The sequence below is a fragment of the Hemiscyllium ocellatum genome, chromosome 10 (assembly GCF_020745735.1).
Source record: "Hemiscyllium ocellatum isolate sHemOce1 chromosome 10, sHemOce1.pat.X.cur, whole genome shotgun sequence".
In the NCBI taxonomy this organism is placed as follows: domain Eukaryota; kingdom Metazoa; phylum Chordata; class Chondrichthyes; order Orectolobiformes; family Hemiscylliidae; genus Hemiscyllium; species Hemiscyllium ocellatum.
This window is the reverse complement of record NC_083410.1, coordinates 95,364,715-95,385,152: the sequence shown is the minus strand read 5'-3', so window position 1 is coordinate 95,385,152 and position 20,438 is coordinate 95,364,715. Positions and strand designations below refer to the sequence as shown.

The 20,438-nt window shown below is 41.9% G+C and overlaps 1 protein-coding gene across 2 annotated transcripts in view; it reads right to left on the bottom strand.

Annotated features, from left to right (window-relative positions):
- The window catches only part of LOC132819862 (A-kinase anchor protein 12-like), a 91,150-nt gene that overhangs the window by 11,407 nt on the left and 59,305 nt on the right, over positions 1-20,438 (bottom strand). The gene's annotated exons all lie outside the window — the stretch shown is intronic.

Genomic DNA, 20,438 nt, shown 5'->3' with positions numbered 1-20,438 from the left:
AGTGTGGAGGCTGGTACAATTACAGCATTTAAAAGACATCTGGATGGGTATAAGAATAGGAAGGGATATGGGGTCAGGTGCGACTACATTGAGTTGGGATCTCTAGTCGGCATGGATGAGGTGGACCAAAGGGTCTGTACATCTCTACGATGTTAAGTAGGTAGTCAACATTTTTCCCCTAAACCAAACCATCCAATTAAAGATTTAAGCCGCAGTCATCACCCCTTGCTACTGAACTTCCAAACCCTTGTTTAAGGTGGAACAAAAAGTTTCACTTGTATTTAAAAAAAATTGGTTAAATATTTTGCTGTTTCCAAATTTGAGATTCAATCTAGCCAATTTTGCAGCAGAGATCCAGCCTTTCCAGATTTCATTCCCCCAGGCAAGTAGGGCTCTAAGATGATTGTACAGTTAGTTCTGCCAGGCCTAATTGCAACAGTATCCAGCAAGACACTCATTCAAACAGTATGAGCAGGCCACTTCAACCCTTGAGCCTGATCTGACTGCAACCTCAAATTCACATTCCCCACTATATCGATGACGTTTCACTTAGTGCTCACCATAATCAATCTACCCACTTTAAAAATGCCAAAACTCTTCTTCGGGTGGTGGTGGTGGAAGTAGAGAGTTCATGACCGTCAAAACGTTTCACCTTGGGACTGCAGCAACATGGTGGACTCAACAGCTCTCTGCAACAGCTTAACAAGCCATCAGTTGTTAACAGCCACAGTCAGACTAGCTGGCATCAATGTAGGCACAAAAATGGCAAATACAGCCCTGTCAAGACAACAATCATCTCCCAAAATCTGAAGGCTATTGCTAAAAATAGGGCAGCTACCTTGCAGACGAGTCAAGCAGGAGCCTAACTCAGTCATACTCACAGTAATCATACCTGACAAAATGTCCCAGACACTATCACCACTCCTGGGCAGGATAGGTCCAGCAGTGATGATAATACAGTAGAGAGCACTGCCCTGGAGATCCTCAATATTGATTGCAGATGCCTTCATGGTATCAGGCCATACATGGGCAAGGAAACTTCTTGCTAATTAGTACTGCTACCAATCCCTCCCCCTGCACACCTCCCCCACTTCCCCATCAACTAATGAATCGATACTTCTCTATGTTGAACAACATTTGGAGAAAGCACCAAGGGTGGCTAGGGTGCAAAATGCACTGAAATACCCCAACCAATGTCCACTACCAAGAGTGGCTCAGCAGCTGCACAACTGATCAAGTTGGTCAGGTCATAAAGGATATAGCTCCTAAACTGTGTCTGAGATAGGTGGTGAGGACACCAAGAGGGAAAAGCATACTTGACCTTACCCTCATCAATACACCAGCCGCAGATGCATCGCTCCATGATAGTATTGATAAGAGTGACCACTGCACAGTCCTTCTCCAAAGCTCTGCCTTCACATTCTATCATGTCACCATCACCATGCTAAACTTAAAACTGATCTAGGAACTCAAGACTGGGCATCCATGAGGCACTGTGGGTCATCAACAGAATCATATCCCAACACAATCTGTAATCTCATGGTCTGGCATACACCTCCCAAAATCACTTACTACTGCCAAGCAAGGAGATCAACACTGGTTCAATGGAGAGTGTAGGAAGGCATGCCAGGAACAGGCATATCTAAAAGTGAACTTGCATTGTAAAAGTTCCATCTAATTGCTGGTCACCCTAGCACCTTCATATTCCCAATGGAGTTTCATCACTCGTTTACACTGTCCTGCTGCTCCTATTACTCCAAACACTGGACTCCTCTATCAATACCTTGTGACCCAGGGCAGTATTTCAAATTGTTTACCCTTATCATCAAGACCTTTCTTCGATCCCCACCCAGTGAGCTCTTATAAACCATAACCCTCTGCTCAGCTAATGCTTGTCTCCTATCCAGTCAACAGCCACAGGAAAGCAATCCTTTAGTTATTAAGAGCATCCTAGCTTTGCTGCACTGAATCTTGCCTCAAAGTCTCCTTCAGTTGTGTGACTTTAAAGCTGTGAATACAAATTATGGAAGGATACAAGGAATGTCAACTGGGTCCACTGGATCTATAGCAGCTGTCAGATGAATCTCCCTCCCTTTCACTATCCCCACAGGTCAGCGACTCTTTTTCCATCAACTATTTATCCAATTCTCTTTTCAAAAGTTGCTACTGAATTTGCTTCACCATCCCTAAATCTGTCCTCTGGTCACTGACTATTTATCCAATTCTCTTTTCAAAAGTTGCTACTGAATTTGCTTCACCATCCCTAAATCTGTCCTCTGGTCACTGACCCTTCTGCCACACACAATATACTCTCTGTATTATTCAAGATGTTTGAGCTACTGCCAAAATCTCTTCCTACCTTCCCCTACACCAAAGGAAATCTCCAACCTCTAAATTGCTGAAATCTCTTAGCCTAGGTTCCATTCTTTGATCATTCTGTATATCTTTCCAAAACCTCAAACACCTTTCTGAAACAATGTCCAGAACTAAATACACAGTGCTCTGTCTGAGGCCTAAATCTGTTAAGTGATTATCATAACTTCCTTGCTTTAGTCTTCAACCTAAACCTTCTAAAACCAGAGATTCTATCTGCTCTAACAGTCAGTTTCAAAGACTTGCGTAGTTATCTGTACATCTTGCAGTTCATGTAATTCTTAAAAAGGATACAACTGAACTCTTACTCCCTCTCTTCAAATCTTCCTAACAAATGCCATCTGTCACGGGTCTGCCCATCTGAACAGTCAATGCATTGAAATCTGTTCTGAATCCCTCACTTAACTGCAAGTCTTGAAATTATGCCATGCACAAGCAAGTCTGGGTCATTACTCATATCAAGGATAACGGAGCTCAATCTCCACCTTTGGAACATGGTGCACCCTCTCCAGTCTGAAAATCATTCACTGCTTTTGCTCTGCTTTCTATTCTTTGCCCAGTTGTGCAAGGTCAACTTAATCATTTAAGTTTTAATTTTGCGAAGAGGTTTATTGTGATACTTCAAACACCTTTAGAAAATCTGTTTGCACAACTTCAACCATTTCAGTCATATCAAAAAAAAAGCTAGGTACAAAAATGTTATGGTCACTGCTAACAATACCAATAGTATTGGTACAAATTGACTTATATATAAAAGGTCAAGCTAATGTTTACAGTAGCACACCCACATCCAACCTTGCATTTAGATAGCGCCTTTAACAAAAAAAATCTCTGAAGGCAACTTATAACAAGAGGTAAACAGACAAGTTAAGCTGAAAGAGACATTAGGAGAGATGTTGCTTTTTCAAAAAAAAAGTTTTCTGGAAGACATTTCAGAAGTTGAGTAAAGGGAGAGAGGAGTGTGCAGTTTTAGATAGTTGTGCGGCTGGGGGAATGGAGTGTGATAATAGAAGGGGAGAAATCTTTATGGATGTACTTTAACCTGTACACAACTTCAGCCGCTGAGGCAATTCCCAGCACTATTTATAAGACTATTGGTTCTGAAAAGTCAAACCAGACTCAAATGTTTACTGTTTCTCTCTCCCAGACACTGCCAGAAGAGTTTCTCTGGCATTCAGTTTCAGATTTCTAGCACCCACATCAATTAAAGTGATTGGTATGTGCACACTATGTTGTTGTGACAATGCTGTGGCTTTAAGAGGTTATTTTATCTCGTTTCTTGAAGAGAGGTTTTAAGGGACAGGTGCCAAACACTCATGAAAACATGAACAACTTGTGAAGCAGTTGCTGTAGAGGGTCTTGAAGAGGTGAAAGCCATTCTTTCCCCCTCAATTACAGCCAAAATCTATAACTGCCTGCAACAATCTGTTCTAAATTTGCCTTTTTGCCAAGGGAGTGTTTATGGGATGTTACTATATTGGAACAGTTGATTAGTAATAGTTAATGTAGCTCTTATTCTGTTATGTTTTCTAATGGAGATGTTCCAATTGCTTGCTTTTGCTGTATTTTAACTAGAGTGAATGAATAAAGTACATTTTGCTTTAAATCCAGTAGTTTGACCAATTGAATAGCATCTGGAATGCAATAGCTTCTATTTACCTAGAAGCAGCACCTAGGGTCTAGATGGTTTTCTGTACAGTTTGAGGGGGGCTTGGTCAGGACCATAACATTGTCAATCCATTTTCAATCAGGGGGATCAGGCTGGATGGAGGAAGTCTCCTATTGCCCGATGCTCACTTTAAAAAGTGAATTTTGTGTCAAAAATAAATTGGGAAAATCAAATGGGCCAAATGACAGGTCAGTGGGAAACATTTAAAAAGTGTGAATAAATGAGAACCAGTGTACACTAAAGGTCAAGGGAGCCCTGCTCGCCAAAAAAAAACTCCAGAAAGAGAGAATAGGGAGGAGTAATTTAAGGAATAGCAAAAATTACAAAAGGAATGTACCATTGCCTTGTCAAATAAGGCTGGTCAGGAGCAATGCAGCACCCTTCAAAACCAAGTGGCATTGTCATTGAGAGTGAGGAAGAGGTGAACATGTTGAACATTTACTCTGCATCATTTCTTAAAACACCAAGCACCCCAAGAAAACTAACACTAAATCAGGGACAGGAGCTCACCAAACAAAAAAAAAGCATAGAAATGACAATCCAAAGGACCAGATAAGTTTAAAAAGTAGAGAGCATTGCAGTCACCCTAATGCTAATCTTCCCAAACTCTCAACTTGGGAATCATTCCTCGAGATTGGAAACTGCACGTTTCACTTTATTATTTAAGGACGGAAGGTAAAGGATATAAACTGGGGCTTGATCTTCCAGGGACAGAATTAGGAACCATTTTGACAAAAAAAAAAGGATAGAAGAAGTTTGGAACTCCTCCCGAAACAACAGTTACTGCTAGGTGACTGAAATTTTAAAATCAGACACTGATACCTTTTCATTAACCAAAAAGGTTTAGTTGCTTTAGGTATATGAAATCAAGTTGCAGATCAGCTGTGATCTCACCAAATGGTTAACAGGCAGATTGGATTAAATCACTGCCTCTTGTTGCTGTGGTCATAAAGAACATTGCAAGGATTACTGCAAATGTAATGCTTTAATTTTACTTTCAAAGACCACACTCATTAGCATTTATGAGAAAGTGTCCCAGAACATGGTTAAAAAGCAGATTATAATTACTGTCCATTAATCTTGGTGAAGAGAGTGCTATACCATAGAGCAGGGAGTGAGAGAGAGGAGAGACATGAGGAAAAGAGGGGAAGGGGGAAGGAACCATATCATTAAAAAAAAGGGTCTTGCAACCTGGGAGTAGTGGAATCTATCGGGTGCTAGAAGTTGGGGGTGAGGAAGTTTTACCCCTCATGTGTCCAAGAAACCAAACAGGTTAGAGAGACAGACAGAAACAGTCTTGGGAAGAAATGGAAGGGCAACTGGCAAAACCAAAGGAAGTAAAAAAAAATGAAACTACACAACAATAGAAGATAAACCACACAGGACACTTCCTCAGAAGAGTCAAAGAGCAGGAGAGAAGAAACTTTGAATACACAATATGCATTGATGCACACGATTGATGGTGGCATTCTAGATTTAATCAATTACCTAGCAGATCTAAAAGGTGTAGGCCAGAGATACCCTTTTAAAGGCTATACCCCCTCACTCTGGCAACTGTATTTGAGACAATCCATACTGTACACAGTCAGCACTTGTACTGTGCAGTTCCACAACTGTAGCTTCTGCAAAGAGCACAAATGGTTTTTATACCAAAAAAAGTTCACGTCACTGTCTTGTATTAGCCAACAACTTCAGAAATAGGACAAGCCTATTTCTTTCCTACCTACCCACAGTTTCTTTACATCTTTCCAGTTGGGAGATGCAAATTTTGAAATCCTGCAAAGCTCTCTACAGACACTATATTTAAAATTTTAAAATAACCGTACTGGTTGAGCAATAGCAGCAGGCTCCGTATCCTTCCAGCTGAAACCCTGCTCACCTTCAGGAATCATCACAACTGCGATTGCAAGTTCATCTGACAAGCACCGCAACAAACAGCAACACGCTGCAGCAGTTCAAGTCATCATAAAAGATGCTCTTCAGGGGCACACTAAACTCTGCACACCAGTCTCCACTCCCAGTTCAGTACCCAGGCTCTGCATTGCAGTCCTTCCCATTTCACTGACTGCTAAGCAGTGCTGAAACCATCCTTTTGATGTCGTCACAATCAAGGTCATGGGTTAGGTTACAGAAAGGACCAGGCATGGACCTTGAGATTCACTTACAACTTAAGGTCATATTCTGAAAAGGTGACCTTTGACACAGCCTTTGTTTTGGGTGGGGGAGGGAACAATTTAAAACAACTTTACCTTAACCCTCACCAATTTGGATTATTTTAAAGGAGGCGGTCAGACTCAGTTGGAAGGGAAGGCTTCTGAAAATACTTAGAATTTTCGTTCTCCAATTTCTTAAAAGTCTTTTGGAATTTTCATTCACGTGACACACTATCCTCCAATCTGGCACTGGGCAACCCAGTCAAGGGTTCTGAAGCTTTAAACAACTAAGTACTAAGAAAAATCCGTCCAAATCCCACAGAAGAGACGGAGACAACCCATTCAGATACAATTCAGTTGTTGTAGGAGGTTTAGAAGTTAATCATAAGAGAAAGGGGGAAATTGTACTTCTGAAAATTACAGATCATGTCCATATGCCTGACTCAAGGAATTACATTAAACAAGACTAATTTTGAAGCAGTTTCTGTTCTGGAAGCAATTCCAATTTTTTTTTTAAAAAAGTCTCAGCTTATTGTAAGTTAACTCTTTGCCCATCCAGAACATACAAAGAGTTGCATTTGGATACTGTCTTATAACCATCAATGCAAATTGCTTTATTTCAGAAGTGGGGTTACAGTTACAAAATTGACAACAGTTGGAGACACAGTGATGGATTTTTGGATTGGAGGCCTGTTAGCAGAGGAGTTCCACAGGGATCAGTGCTGGGTCCACTTTTGTTTGTTGTTTATGTAAATGATTTAGATGAAAATACAGAAGGCATAGTTAGCATATTTGTTGATAACACCAAAATTGGTTGAACAGTGGAAGTGAAGGTGGTTCTCTGAGATGACAAAGATCTTGATCAATTTTGTCAATGGGCTGAATGGCAAATGGAGTTTAATTTGGAAAATGCAAGGTATTGCATTTTGGTAAAACCAAACGAGGGCTTATATAATTAATGGTAGGGCTCTGGGTAGTGTTGTAGAACAGAGAGACTTAGGAGGGTCAGGCACATAATCCTTTGAAATTTGCATCACATGTAGACAGGCTGGTTAAGGCAGAGTTTAGCATGCTGACCTTCATTTGAGTTTAAGAGTTGGAACGTCATGTCAAGATTGCATAGGATATTGGGGAGACCTCTTCTGGAGTATTGTGCATGGTTCTGGTTGCCCTAGAACCACAGAATCCCCGCAGTGTGGGCGCAGATCATTCGGCCCATCTGGTCCACACTGAAAAGCATCCCATCCAGACCTACTCTGCATTCCCCATTGTTAATTTACCTAACCTACATATGCCCCCTGGCCACTATGGGCCATTTAGCAATCCATCTAACCTGCACATCTTTGGATTGTGGGAGGAAACCCACGCAGACACAGGGAGAATGTGCAAACTCCACACAGTCAGTCACCCAAGGCTGGAATCGAACCCAGGTGCCTGGTGAGGTGAGGCAGCAGTGCTAACCACTGAGCCACTGCAACCTGTTATAGGAAAGACAGTATTAAGCTAGAGAGGTTCAGAAAAGATTTACCTGGAATGGAAGGTTTGAGTTATAAAGACTAGGCTAGAATTTCTCTCACTGGAGCATAAGAGGCTGAAAGGTTTATAAAATCTTGACAGGTATAGGCAAGGTGAATGGCAGGTGTCCTTTCCCTGGGGTGGGGAATTTGAAGACTGGGGGCATATTTTTCAAGTGAAAGGAGAAAGGTTTTAAAAAGATATGAAAGGCAACATTTTTTTTAAAAAGTCAACAGTGTGGGGAATGAACTCCCAGAGGAAGTAATGGATATGGATACAGTTATGATGTTTTGATAAGTTCATGAATACAGAATGTTTGGAGGGATATGGGCCAAGCGCAGGTAGGTGGGACTAGTTTAGTTTGGGATTATGGTCAGCATGGACTGGTTGGAGTGAAGGGTCTGCTTCCATGCTGAGAGACTCTATGGCTGCAACATAAGAAAATGCAGCTGTCAATCGAGATGCTAGTTAAAGAATAGATGTTGGTCTTCGCCCTTTTTCTAAATAATGCTGTCAGATCTTTTATACTCAAAAGGGCAGCAGACTGGGTCTTTAATTAAGATCTCAAAAAGGTGTACCTGACAGTCCAGGAGTCCCTCAATACTAATATAAAGTGTTATCCTGGATGATGTTATAAAGTCTCTAGAACAGGACTTAAGACAGATAACCGTCTGATTCAAAAGGTTAAAGATATATCACTAAGGCACTACAGATGCAATATGACCTATATATTGCACTTAGGAGAGGAAAGTAAAATCAGTGGTACAGTGGACAGTGAAGAAAGATATCCCACAGTACGACGGAATCTTGATCAACTGGGCTGAGGAATGGCAAATAGAGTTTAATTCAAAGTTTGTGCGAAGATTTGTAGCTCGGGTGCTTGTTGTAGTGGTTCTGTTCACCGAGCTGGAAGTTTTAGTTGCAAACGTTTCGTCCCCTGGCTAGGAGACATCATCAGTGCTGTGGAGCCTCCTGCGAAGCGCTTCTTTGATGTTTCTTGCGGTATTTATAGTGGTCTGTCCTTGCCGCTTCCGGGTGTCAGTTTCAGTTGTCCGCTGTAGTGGTTGGTATATTGGGTCCAGGTCGATGTGTTTGTTGATGGAGTTTGTGGATGAATGCCATGCTTCTAGGAATTCCCTGGCTGTTCTCTGTCTGGCTTGCCCTATGATAGTGGTGTTTTCCCAGTCGAATTCATGTTGCTTGTTGTCGGAGTGTGTGGCTACTAGGGATACCAGAGTCTTATACAAGTAGCCACTAGTAGCCACGCACTCAGACAACAACCAACATGAATTCGACTGGGAAAACACCACTATCATAGGGCAAGCCAGACAGAGAACAGCCAGGGAATTCCTAGAAGCATGGCATTCATCCACAAACTCCATCAACAAACACATCGACCTGGACCCAATATACCAACCACTACAGCGGACAACTGAAACTGACACCTGGAAGCGGCAAGGACAGACCACTATAAATACCGCAAGAAACATCAAAGAAGCGCTTCGCAGGAGGCTCCACAGCACTGATGATGTCTCCTAGCCAGGGGACGAAACGTTTGCAATTAAAACTTCCAGCTCGGCGAACAGAACCACTACAAAGTATAATTCAGATAAATGGGAGGTGGAGCATTTTTGTTTGACAAACCAGAACAGGCATTACAGTCAATGGTAGGGCCCTGTGGAAAGCGGTCTCACAGACAGGATAATGAAGGTGGCATTTGGCACGCTTGCCTTCACTGGTTAGAGCACAGAGTACAGACATTGAGCCATCATATTATGGCTGTGCAAGACATTCGTACAGCCATATTTGGGAGTACCATGTACCATTCTGGTCACCCTGCTAGAGAAAGGATGTTATAAACTGGAATCAGAGCAAAAAGGACTTACAAAGGATGTTACCAAGACTGGAGGATTTGAGTTGATAAAGATCAGATAGGCTAGAAATATTTCTTTCCCCCCCTGGAGCGTAAGTGGTTTATGATGATCTTATAGATATTTATTAAATCATGAGGGATGTAGATGAGGCGAATAGTCAAGGTCTTTTCTCCAAGATAGGAGAGTCCAAAACCATGTCGGCATAGCTTTAAAGGTGAGAGAGGAGAGAATCCAAACGGACCTGTGGGGCAATATTTTCATGTGGAGGGTGGTGAGTGTATGGAATGAGTTGTCAGAGGAAGTGGAGGCTGGTACAGTTACAACATTTAAAAAGGCATCTGGAGCCTTATCCCATGTCCAGTCCTCCTCCTTGCCTCCCTGACCTGACCTAATCTGTCCATCTTCCTACTCATTTATCCACTCCACCCCTTTCCACCAAACAATCACAATAACCCCCTACCTGCCTCCACCTATCACCAACCCACCTACCCTTCCCAGCAGCCCCCCTTTTCTCCCCATTTATTTCTGGGTTCCCCAACCCCGACGAAGGGTCACAGCCCAAAACATAGACTTTCCTGCTTGACCTGCTGTCCGTCACATCTATTAACTCTGGCTTCCAGCATCTGCAGTCCTCACTGTCTCCAGGGGCTGAGGGATATGGGCCAAATGCTGGCAAAACTTACCAGATTAATTTAGAATATCTGGTCGGTGTGGACTAGTCAGGCTGAAGGGTCTGTTTCCTTGCTGGATGACTAAGTATTACTCCAGAATTTAAACTGGACAATAAAGCAGACGATGCTGACTGTGTAATGTTCTAGGAGAAATGTTCCACATGCTCATTTACATAACTGCAGAGAAATTCAAACAAAACACTTCAGAAACAAACTGCATATGACACAACACCCCTACCTCAGCCCCCTCAAGGTTAAGTTAACTAAAGCCCCTTCAAAAGGGAGGGTAGATAGTTGGCTCAGACCACACCTGGAGGCTTCCAGCTGAGAAGACCCTACACACTAAGGAATGTTTTGCATTAAAGCATCACAGAGCCCCTTGACAAAGGCAGCACACAACACAAAGGAACTGTCAGTGGAAGTTATAGTCATTCTCTCTATTGGATGCGTAGAGCACAGATTTCACTCAGCAAGGCTCGAAAGGGAAATTTAAAGCAGCAAGCATGAGGAGCTCACGGACTGTGTCAACAAGATTTAGACTAACCGATCTCCTGTCTCTTGTTACTTCTCTCTCTCTTACCCTTATGCATCAGGCCACACTGCCTCAAAAGGTTGTCTGACCCATATAGTTTACATCCTTCTTCAGTTTCTCTTTCTGATCTCCTCTGCAAGTCTCCTCTAGCCCAAGGGACCCAGCTCCTGATGTTTGAAATCCTATTGCCATTAAGACTATTAACCTCCCATCTTCCTCTCCTGATCGTCACATAAGTGGATGTGGTGACAGTTCACTCTCTTCAAGTCCTGATTTATCATAATTCATCAGCCGACTCCAGACACCCATGCCTCTTCTATCCTTGAAAACACCGTCCCAACTCCAACCTGTTCTTCTCGGCCAAAGTCTTGGGACATGCTGTAACTCAAATTCCTGCCAATCTCTCCTAGAAATCCATGCTTCCACACAGCTTTCCAGCCCTGCCAAAAATCTCAAATGGCATCCCACATGACTACATCAATCTCACCCTCATGGACCTGTCTGCAGCCTCCATTGCTGTTTCACCATCACTCCAGTGGGTGGGATTGCTGTCCCCTGGTTCCATTCTTACTTCTCTAGTTGCAAGTGGCTTTCAGGTTACAATACCTTCCTCTTCCCACCCACTTACCTTGAGCTCCCCAACGACTAATCCTTGGTCTTTCATTTCACATCCAAAACGGAGAGGAAGTTTTGTGATTTGCCACTACCTGTCACAATGTGTCCACAAAAATCACCGTTTTCCTGATATTCATTACTGGGTGAACCAAAATTGAAATTTTCAACTCAATCATGGGAACACCAAAATTAACTCCAACTCCATGCCTTTACATGACAACCATGTGATGTGAAGATAAACACCAATACTGCCAGAGATGAAGCTTAGAACCCACATCAACACTTCGAACATACCTATTCCTATCTCCGCTACATTGCCAGCTCCATCTCAATCTAATGTTATGCATTTGTAGTTAAGACACGTTAGGATTTCATTGGCATATTATCAGGTCACTAATTTAGGAAGCTCAGACACTCACACCCCATTCCTCTTATTTGTAATATGGCATTTGTCCCCCATAACCCGTTGGCTGAGTAGCCACATTCTAAAACCAAACACTTAAAGCCTCTTGCAATTCAAGAATGTCAGCCATATTGCACAGGGGACTAACATGTATCCACAGGAACCGGCTTCATTTCACTTCAGGGCTCCCAGTGAAGGAACTAGGTTTAGCCGACAGGCACACCTCAAATGGTATTTGATAGTAAATGAGACCAATTCAGTATCAGAATGGCCACTTAACCCAATTCACAGACTGAGGTGAAAAATTAAAGACTTGCAGCTCCAGCACAGAGGGGCAAATAGCAGCCTAGGAGTGCCACACAGACAATATGGTGACTGAAGAGGGACACAGTCGTGCAAAAAAATCCAACACAAATACATTACACAAATCAAGAACCCTGCAAGTTGATCTGTGTTGGCTTACCCTTCATGCAGAAGAATAGTTTAAACAGTAAATATCCAATTCCCACACCTCTTTATCCATCCACCACTAACGTGGAATGTTATAATATCTTCCACAAGCTCAAAACTTGGAAGCAATCCCACATTCTCCCTATTCCAAGGGCCATCTCCTATCCTCTGCTACAAATCTCCAACATTGCTGAAAAGGAGACTAGAACTCAACATTTTTCAACTTGCAGTCATCAGATCTAGAGACTTTTGTACATATCGCATCTTGTTCCAAAAGGGTCAGAAATAACCAAAACTATGCTGCATCCCCATGGCAACTCCCTGACCACAGAGTTGCCTTTCCAAATAAATGTACATCCAGTCCCTCATTATTCCCTCCTCCACAGCATGGAAACAGACCTTTCGGTCCAACTCGTTGATGCTGACCAGATATCCCAACCCAATCCACTTCACTCCCACCTACCAGCACCTGGCCCATTTCCTTCCAAACCCTTCACATATTCATATACCACCCAGATGCCTTTTAAACGTTGCAATTGTATTAGCCTCCATCACGTCCTCTGGCAGCTCATTCCATACACATATCACCTGCGTGAAAATATTGCACCTTAGGTCCCTTTTATATATTTCCCCCCTCACCCTAAACCTATGCCCTCTAGTTCTGGAATCCCCAATCGAGAGTAAAAACCTTGTCTATTTACCCTATTCCATGCCCTTCATGATTTTATAAAACTCTATAAAGTCACTCCTCAGCCTCAGACGCTCCAGGGAAAACAGCCCCAGCCTATTCAACCTCTCCCTATAGCTCAAATCCTCGACCCTGGCAACATCCTTATAAATCTTTTCTGAACCCTTTCAAGTTTCACAACATCCTTCTGATAGGAAGGAGACCAGAATTGCACGCAATATTCCAACAGTGGCCTGACCAATGTCCTGTACAGCCGCAACATGACCTCCCAACTCCTACACTCAATATTCTGACCAATAAAGGAAAACATACCAAACGCTTTCTTCACTATCCTATCTACCTGTGATTCCACTTTCAAGGAGCTATGAACCTGCACTCCAAGGTCTCCTTGTTCAGCAACACTTCCTAGAACCTTACCATTAAACGTACAAGTCCTGCTAAGATTTGCTTTTCCAAAATGCAGCACCTCACATTTATCTAAATTAAACTCCATTTGTCATTTCTCAGTTCACTGGCCCACTTGATCAAGATCCTGTTGTAATCCAAGGTAACTTCACTGTCCACTACACCTACAATTTTGGTGTCATCTGCAAACTTACTAACCATACCTCTATAAATGATGAAAAGTAGTGGATCTAGCACCAATCCTTGTGGCACTCCACTGGTCACATGCCTCCAGTCTGAAACCCTCCACCACCACCCTCTCCCAATTCCACCTTTGAGCCAGTTCTTTTTCCAAATGGCGAGTTCTTCCTGTATTTCATGAATTCTTATCTTGCTAACCAGTCTCCCATAGAGAACCTTCTCAAACGTCTTACTGAAGTCCATTTGGATCAAGTCTACCGTTCTGCACTCAATCCTCTTTGTTACTTCCTCAAAGAATTCAAGTTCATGAGACATGTCCCACGCAAAGCCATGTTGACTATCCCTAATCAGTCTCTGCCTTCCCAAATAAATGTACATCCTGTCCCTCATTATTCCCTCCTCCATAGTCAGGCTCACTGGTCTAGAGTTCCCTGGCTTGTCCTTATCAACTTTCTTAAATAGTGACACCACATTAGCCAACCTCCAGTCTTCCAGCACCTCAACTGTGACTATATATGAGACAAATATCTCATTAAGAGGCCCAGCAATCACTTCCCTAGCTTCCACAGAATTCTAGGGTACACCTGATCAGGTCCTGGAGATTTATCCACTTTTATGCGTTTCAAGACATCCAGCACTTCCTCCTCTGTAATATGGACAGTTTTCAAGATGTCACCGTCTATTTCTCTACATTCAATATCTTCCATGATCTTTTCCACAGTAAACACCGATGCAAAATGTTCATTTAATATCTCACCCAGCTCCTGCTGCTCCAAAGGCTGCCTTGCTGATCCTTAAGGGCCCTGTTCTCTCCATAGTTACCCTTTTGTCCTTAATGGATTCGTAAAAACCCTTTGGATTCTCCTTAACTCTATTTATCAGAGCTCTCTCATATCCCCTTTTTGCCCTCATGATTTCTCTCTCAAGTATACTTCTATTGCTTTTACACTCAAAGGATTCACTCGGTCTATCCTGTCCACACCTGACGTATGCTTCCTTCTTTTCCTTAACCAAACCCTCAATTTCTTTAGTCACCCAGCATTCCCTATACCAACCAGGCTTTCCTTTCACTAACAGGAATATACTGTCTCAACCAGAATCAACCAGCTTGATCAGAGAATGAAGATTGATAACCACACCAGCTCTATATCCCTGCCAATCATGGCCCAACCAATTAACATCCTCTTCTGCTGCATAAAATTGTCTTTCAAGTCTGTCTTCGTTCTGATGAGGGCAATATGAACAGTTTCAACTTCTAGTCAACATTTAGCAATGTTGCAGTCCTGTACTCCCAACCATTTATGTAAAGCTTTATGATTTAATTACAGACAATGGGCCGAGAAGTGGCAGGTGGAGTTAATTTAGATAAATGTGAGGTATTGCATTTTGGAAAGGTCAAATCAGGGCAGGCCTCAGACACAATGATACAAGTCCTGGGAGTGTTGCAAACAAAGAAGTTGGAAAACAGGCTCATAGTTCCTTGAAAGTGGAGTCACAGGTAGATAGGATTGTGAAGGTGGGGTTTGGTATGCTTGCCTTTATTGGTCAGTGCACTGAGTATAGGAGTTGGGAGGTCATGTTGTACAGGACATTGGTTAGACCACTACTGGAATATCGTGTGCAGTTCTGGTCTCCTTGCTGTAGGAAGGGGTTGTGCAACTTAAACTTTTACAAGAATGTTGCCAGGGTTGGAGGATTTAAGATATAGGGAGAGGCTGAATAGGCTGGAGCTATTTTCCCTGGAGTGTCGGAGGCGGAGGGTGACCTTATAGAGGTTTATAAAATCAAGAGGGTCATGGATAGGGAAAATAGGCTTTTTCCCCAGGGTGTGGAAGTTGAAAACTAGAAGATTTAAGGGGAGAGGGGAAAAAGATATAAAAGAGACCTAAGGGGCAACATTGTTCTCAGAGGGTGGTACATGTATGGAAAAAGAGCTGCCAGAGAAAGTGGAGGAGCTGGTACAATTGCAACACTTAAAAAGGCATCTGAATGGGTATATGAATAGGAAGGGTTTGAGGGGGGATATGGGCCAAAAGGGATTAGATTTATTTATGATATTGGGCAGGCAGGGATGGGGAGAACAGACCAAAGGGTACACCTCTCGGACTATCTCAGCATGATATACACAAGACAGAAAACAAGGACAAACTTTCTTTTTTAAAAAAAAGATATCTACTTTGGATGATTAATGTTGAAATAAATTTTTTAAAAAGCAATCCTGAACCGCCCTTATCTACAGGTTTTGTGAATTACAACAAACTCTGGAATGGAGTACCCACTCCTTTTCTCCAGGGAGGTGCTGCGCAAAGGTTATCATCATTTGGGAGACCGCTTGCCCTCATGCTGTCAGCACTTTGTAACAGCAGATGGCAGCATTGAACAATTAAAGCAGCTGTGGATTAAATGGGACTTGACAGGAGCAAATGCAAATTCTATTGGACTCAATACTGTACACAGCAAGAATGAAATGAGCCAGATTAATAAAACCTATCGGCTGTCCCCCATTATGAACTTGCAATAATTGAAAACAGCACAACTGTTTTTGAAAAGACATTTACTTTTGTTAGTTTTTAGGCAATGGGCAAGTGGACTATCTTAAATAGATTAGACTCCCTACAGTGTGGCAACAGGCCATTTGGCCCAAGTCTGAAGAGTAGCCCACCCAGACCTATTTCACTCTTGACTAATGTGTCTAAACACTACGGGCAATTTAGAATGGCCAATTCATCTGACCTGCGCATCTTTGTACTGTCAGAAGAAACCCACGCAGACACAGAAAACGTGCAAACCCCCACAGACAGTCACCCAAGGCTGGAATCGAACCAGACTCCCTGGTGCTGTAAGGCAGCAGTGCTAACTGCTGGGTCACTGTGCGCCCAATAGAAACGGAAACCCCCTCATCATTCACTATGTTAAAAAATCACAACCCCAGGTTATAGTCCAACAGGTTTAATTGGAAGCACTAACTTTCGGAGCGCCGCTCCTTCATCAGGTGGTTGTGGAGGACACAACCGTAAGACACAGAATTTATAGCAAAAAAGTTGTGTGATGTAACTGAAATTATACATTGAAAAATACCTTGATTGTTAGTTAAGAATCTGTTAGAATGACCATGTTAGTTTCACTTCTTTCATATGTAAATCGCAAAACTTTTTTAAAATGTACATTCTCAGGTTAACGTTAACAATTTGTGTCAGCCCAGATAATGTGCTAAGAAAGAAGAAGTGAAACTGACATGGTCATCCTAACAGATGAGACTCTTAACAAACAATCAAGGTATTTTTCAATATATAATTTCAGTTACATCACACTGTAAACTTTTGCTATAAATTCCTGTCTTACAATTGTGTACTCCACAACCATCTAATGAAGGAGCAGCACTGCTCCTTGAAGCTAGTGCTTCCAATTAAACCATTGGACTATAACCTGGTATTGCGATTTTTAAAAACTTTGTACACCCCAGTCCAACACCAGCATCTCCAAATCACTCACTATGGTTTATTCCCACTTTCCAACCCACTGGCCAGATCCTTCAATTCCATGGGACACTACAATTCTGTTGGCCTTAACCATATTCAATAAGGCATATCCACAACACTCAGTGAGGGAAAGCCTCAGGTGCACAATTCTGTGAGCAAAGAAATTCCTCCTCTTCAGGTTCTGTTCTAGATTCCACAGACAGGGGAAAAACGTAACCCTCATGAAACCACGCTGTTCCATACCTTCAAAACCTTAACTGCTTCCAGTTATGATAATCTCTCTTCCCTACATCAGGCATGTTCTTGATATTGCTCAATCTGCTGTATGTTGGTTTCAACAATTTCAGATGAATTGCACCAAAGTAATGCCATAAATTAACAGGGCCAATGTAAGGCAGGTTTGTAGCAGAGACGGACTGAGCTGCAGTTTATTTATTGTTGGAAAAAAAATGCATTGGAGAAACAAAAAAAAAATAAGCAGCTGGATAATGTAAATCAAAAAATGAAATCCAAACAGACTGCAGAAAAAGGGGCTTGCAAAAAATCATGCCTTTTAGCAGATTTGATGGGGCTATTTTTGGAGTAATGATGAACTTTTAACTTTATTTCTTTTTTTCTACCTAAGTACCTCTGTACCTATGGTGGCACCAGAAATGGAGACTCTGTACATTTTCCACTGCATTCCTGAACTTGAGGAGTACATGACAATTAAAACCGAATTCAATTCTAACTCTAATATCATATAAGATTCAACCCTCTTGGCCTAAACAAAGATGCATGAAAAGACTCAAAAGCAAGCTATCATTTTTCCAATTCACCCTATGCTTTTGGAGATGTGACACATTCTAGGAGACTGGCATAGACTCTAGAGCATAAATCTGTGAAACAGGGGATTTGTCATCAAATACAATGACCCATCAAAAGCTAGGACATTGGAAGGTGCTGCGCTTTTAGATATTTTGAAATCAACCCATTCAGATGCATTATGGCACTTCTGGTGCAGGTGTGACTTGAAACGCAGGCCTCCTAATCCAGAGTTAGGACATCACCACTACACCATAAGACCCCCCCTCCCCACCCAATCCCTGCCAAGTTAAGCAGTGGTGAACGATGCCTTTAGCTGATAGCAGTAAACTAATTGCGGGAAGAGGTGGTGTAGCCAGTCACTAGGTCAGCACAGTATCGACTGCACAGCAGGCATCTAGGATTGAACTCAATGACCAACATGTCCAGCCAATGCATACCAACAATCAGTCAAAGCAACTTGGGGGTTGGGGAAAAAAAAAAGAGTACAAGCAAATATGTCAAAAGGTGGTACTCATTAAACTTTATCTTGCTCTATTCAAATTGCATCTACTTTTAGCCACTCAGTGATAAGTGACATTTAACCATTAAAGGCAGAGAGGGGGTTGATGGCTAACGTTTAGAGCGTTGAAAATGAGAAGACTGGAAATCCACAGGCTATCAACTTGGAAAGGAGGTATCAAAAGTGATCATTTAGAGAAAAAACAATATTTACGAAGAGAGATAAAAGTGGGAATAGAGGGGAACATTGGTTAGAATTAAAAGGGTTATTCTTCAGAGGATAAATCAGTATTAAAATGATTAGTGTTTAGCATTGAACTCTAGGGGCAGCAATCTGCACGTCTGACAATTCACTGTCCCCTAGCCCCAGTACTAACAAATTCAATTAAGTGGACCAGCCTACCACAGCTGGTATCTTAGGCGCAAGAGTAAATGCTGTAGTACTGCATTAGTAAGCATCAGCATACATCACCAGCCAAGAAAAGTCTGGAAATAAAAAGTCTGGATCAGTACATCACCATGAAATTGTTGGATTGTCAATTTATTTAAAAATGCAATTGGCTCACAGACATCCTCTCAGCAAGGGGACTTGCAAGTCCTAAGAGGTCTGTCACCAAGACATGCAAATCTTAACTATCCTTCAAATCATTCTGTTTTAACAAAACACGACCAAGAAAAGCTCATCTCTCCTCTACTCTTGTCCCCTACCTCTTCAGAGAAAATTAACAATGGAAACTAGGACAACATGCAAAGAATGAATTCAGAATGTGAAATGGACATCAGGTGGATGGTGATACAGGACATCTTTATTATGTTAGCCATCTCAACTTAACAGCCATGCATGGCAAACATGGGTTTAATAACCCATGAACTTGCAATAGAAATATACAAAATTTCTTACATATACACAAATTTCCCTACAAGGGATATCATGTCAGATGATCAGCAGATCAAAAGCTTGGTTTTAAAAAGAGTATATTAAGAAGGAAAAAGAAAAAAAAAAGGTGAGATGGGAATCCCAGAGCTTGAGGACTGGGTCACTGAAGACACAATTAGAACAAGGGGCAAGGAGGAAAGGAAAGGAAAGAAAAGAATCATGGTAGAGAGAGAATAAATTGTCACAACATTCACAAGAGGAGATTAATGGAACTTTCGCCTCAATGTTTGGCCAGGGAATCAGGTCATCACACAATTGCTTTTCAATTGTTAGTACAAGATGTCTCGATTGCTGTTCATCTTTAAAGTGCCGTTTTCATTGGATCATAGTTCAGCAATGATCTACACAGGGAAACAGAAGTCAAGAGAGAGCTTTGAACCAAGATCAGGAATTGTAGAACAAAAACTGAAGATTTCATTCCCAAAAGACCCCTTCATAACAAATGAAACCTAATTTAATCATAAATCACCGGCCTTAACGAGATAAATCCTAACTAAATAAACAGCCAGCCTCCCCGATTTATACTAGCTCATAAAAACAACTCAGCAAATGGACAGAGCTGATTAAATGGTGGGGAAATTTCGAAACCAGTACCATTATTTAGAAATGGGAGGTATTTGAACAGAAGACAAACATTTCACAAATAAGAAAATCCCATCTTAAAAAGGTTATTTTGATGAGAAAAGATTAATGAAGGCTGGGGTTAGGGACACTTTGGATGAAGCACTCAAATCTAATGGAGCAAGAGAGGGAGGTTGGCAGAGATATTAGACATTACCTCAGCTTTCACAGAACAGACAATCAAAATGGGCAATCCAGATTATCTCAGAGCACAAAACACAGAAGAGAAATACAGAAAAAGGCAAAAAAACAGATGTGAATGTTTAAATTGCCAATGACCTTGATGTGGCGTTTTGGCAGTAAAACCAAGGTGGTGGGATTTGAGCATTCCTAAGCACCTTTCCTGTAGACAGTTGCATCTATGTGTCTCATTGGAGACATCTTTTTAAAACAAAATAAGTTGCCCTTCCCAGCACAAGTCATGGACAGACTCCAAGGGACCGGGTCTGTCCAGCATGCATACAAGAATAAACATTTGTATTACAGCTTGCCTCAAGACATTACTCAGTGACTTACATAGATAATCAACTTTTGAAGTTACTGTTGTCAGATAAGATTTTCAGAAACC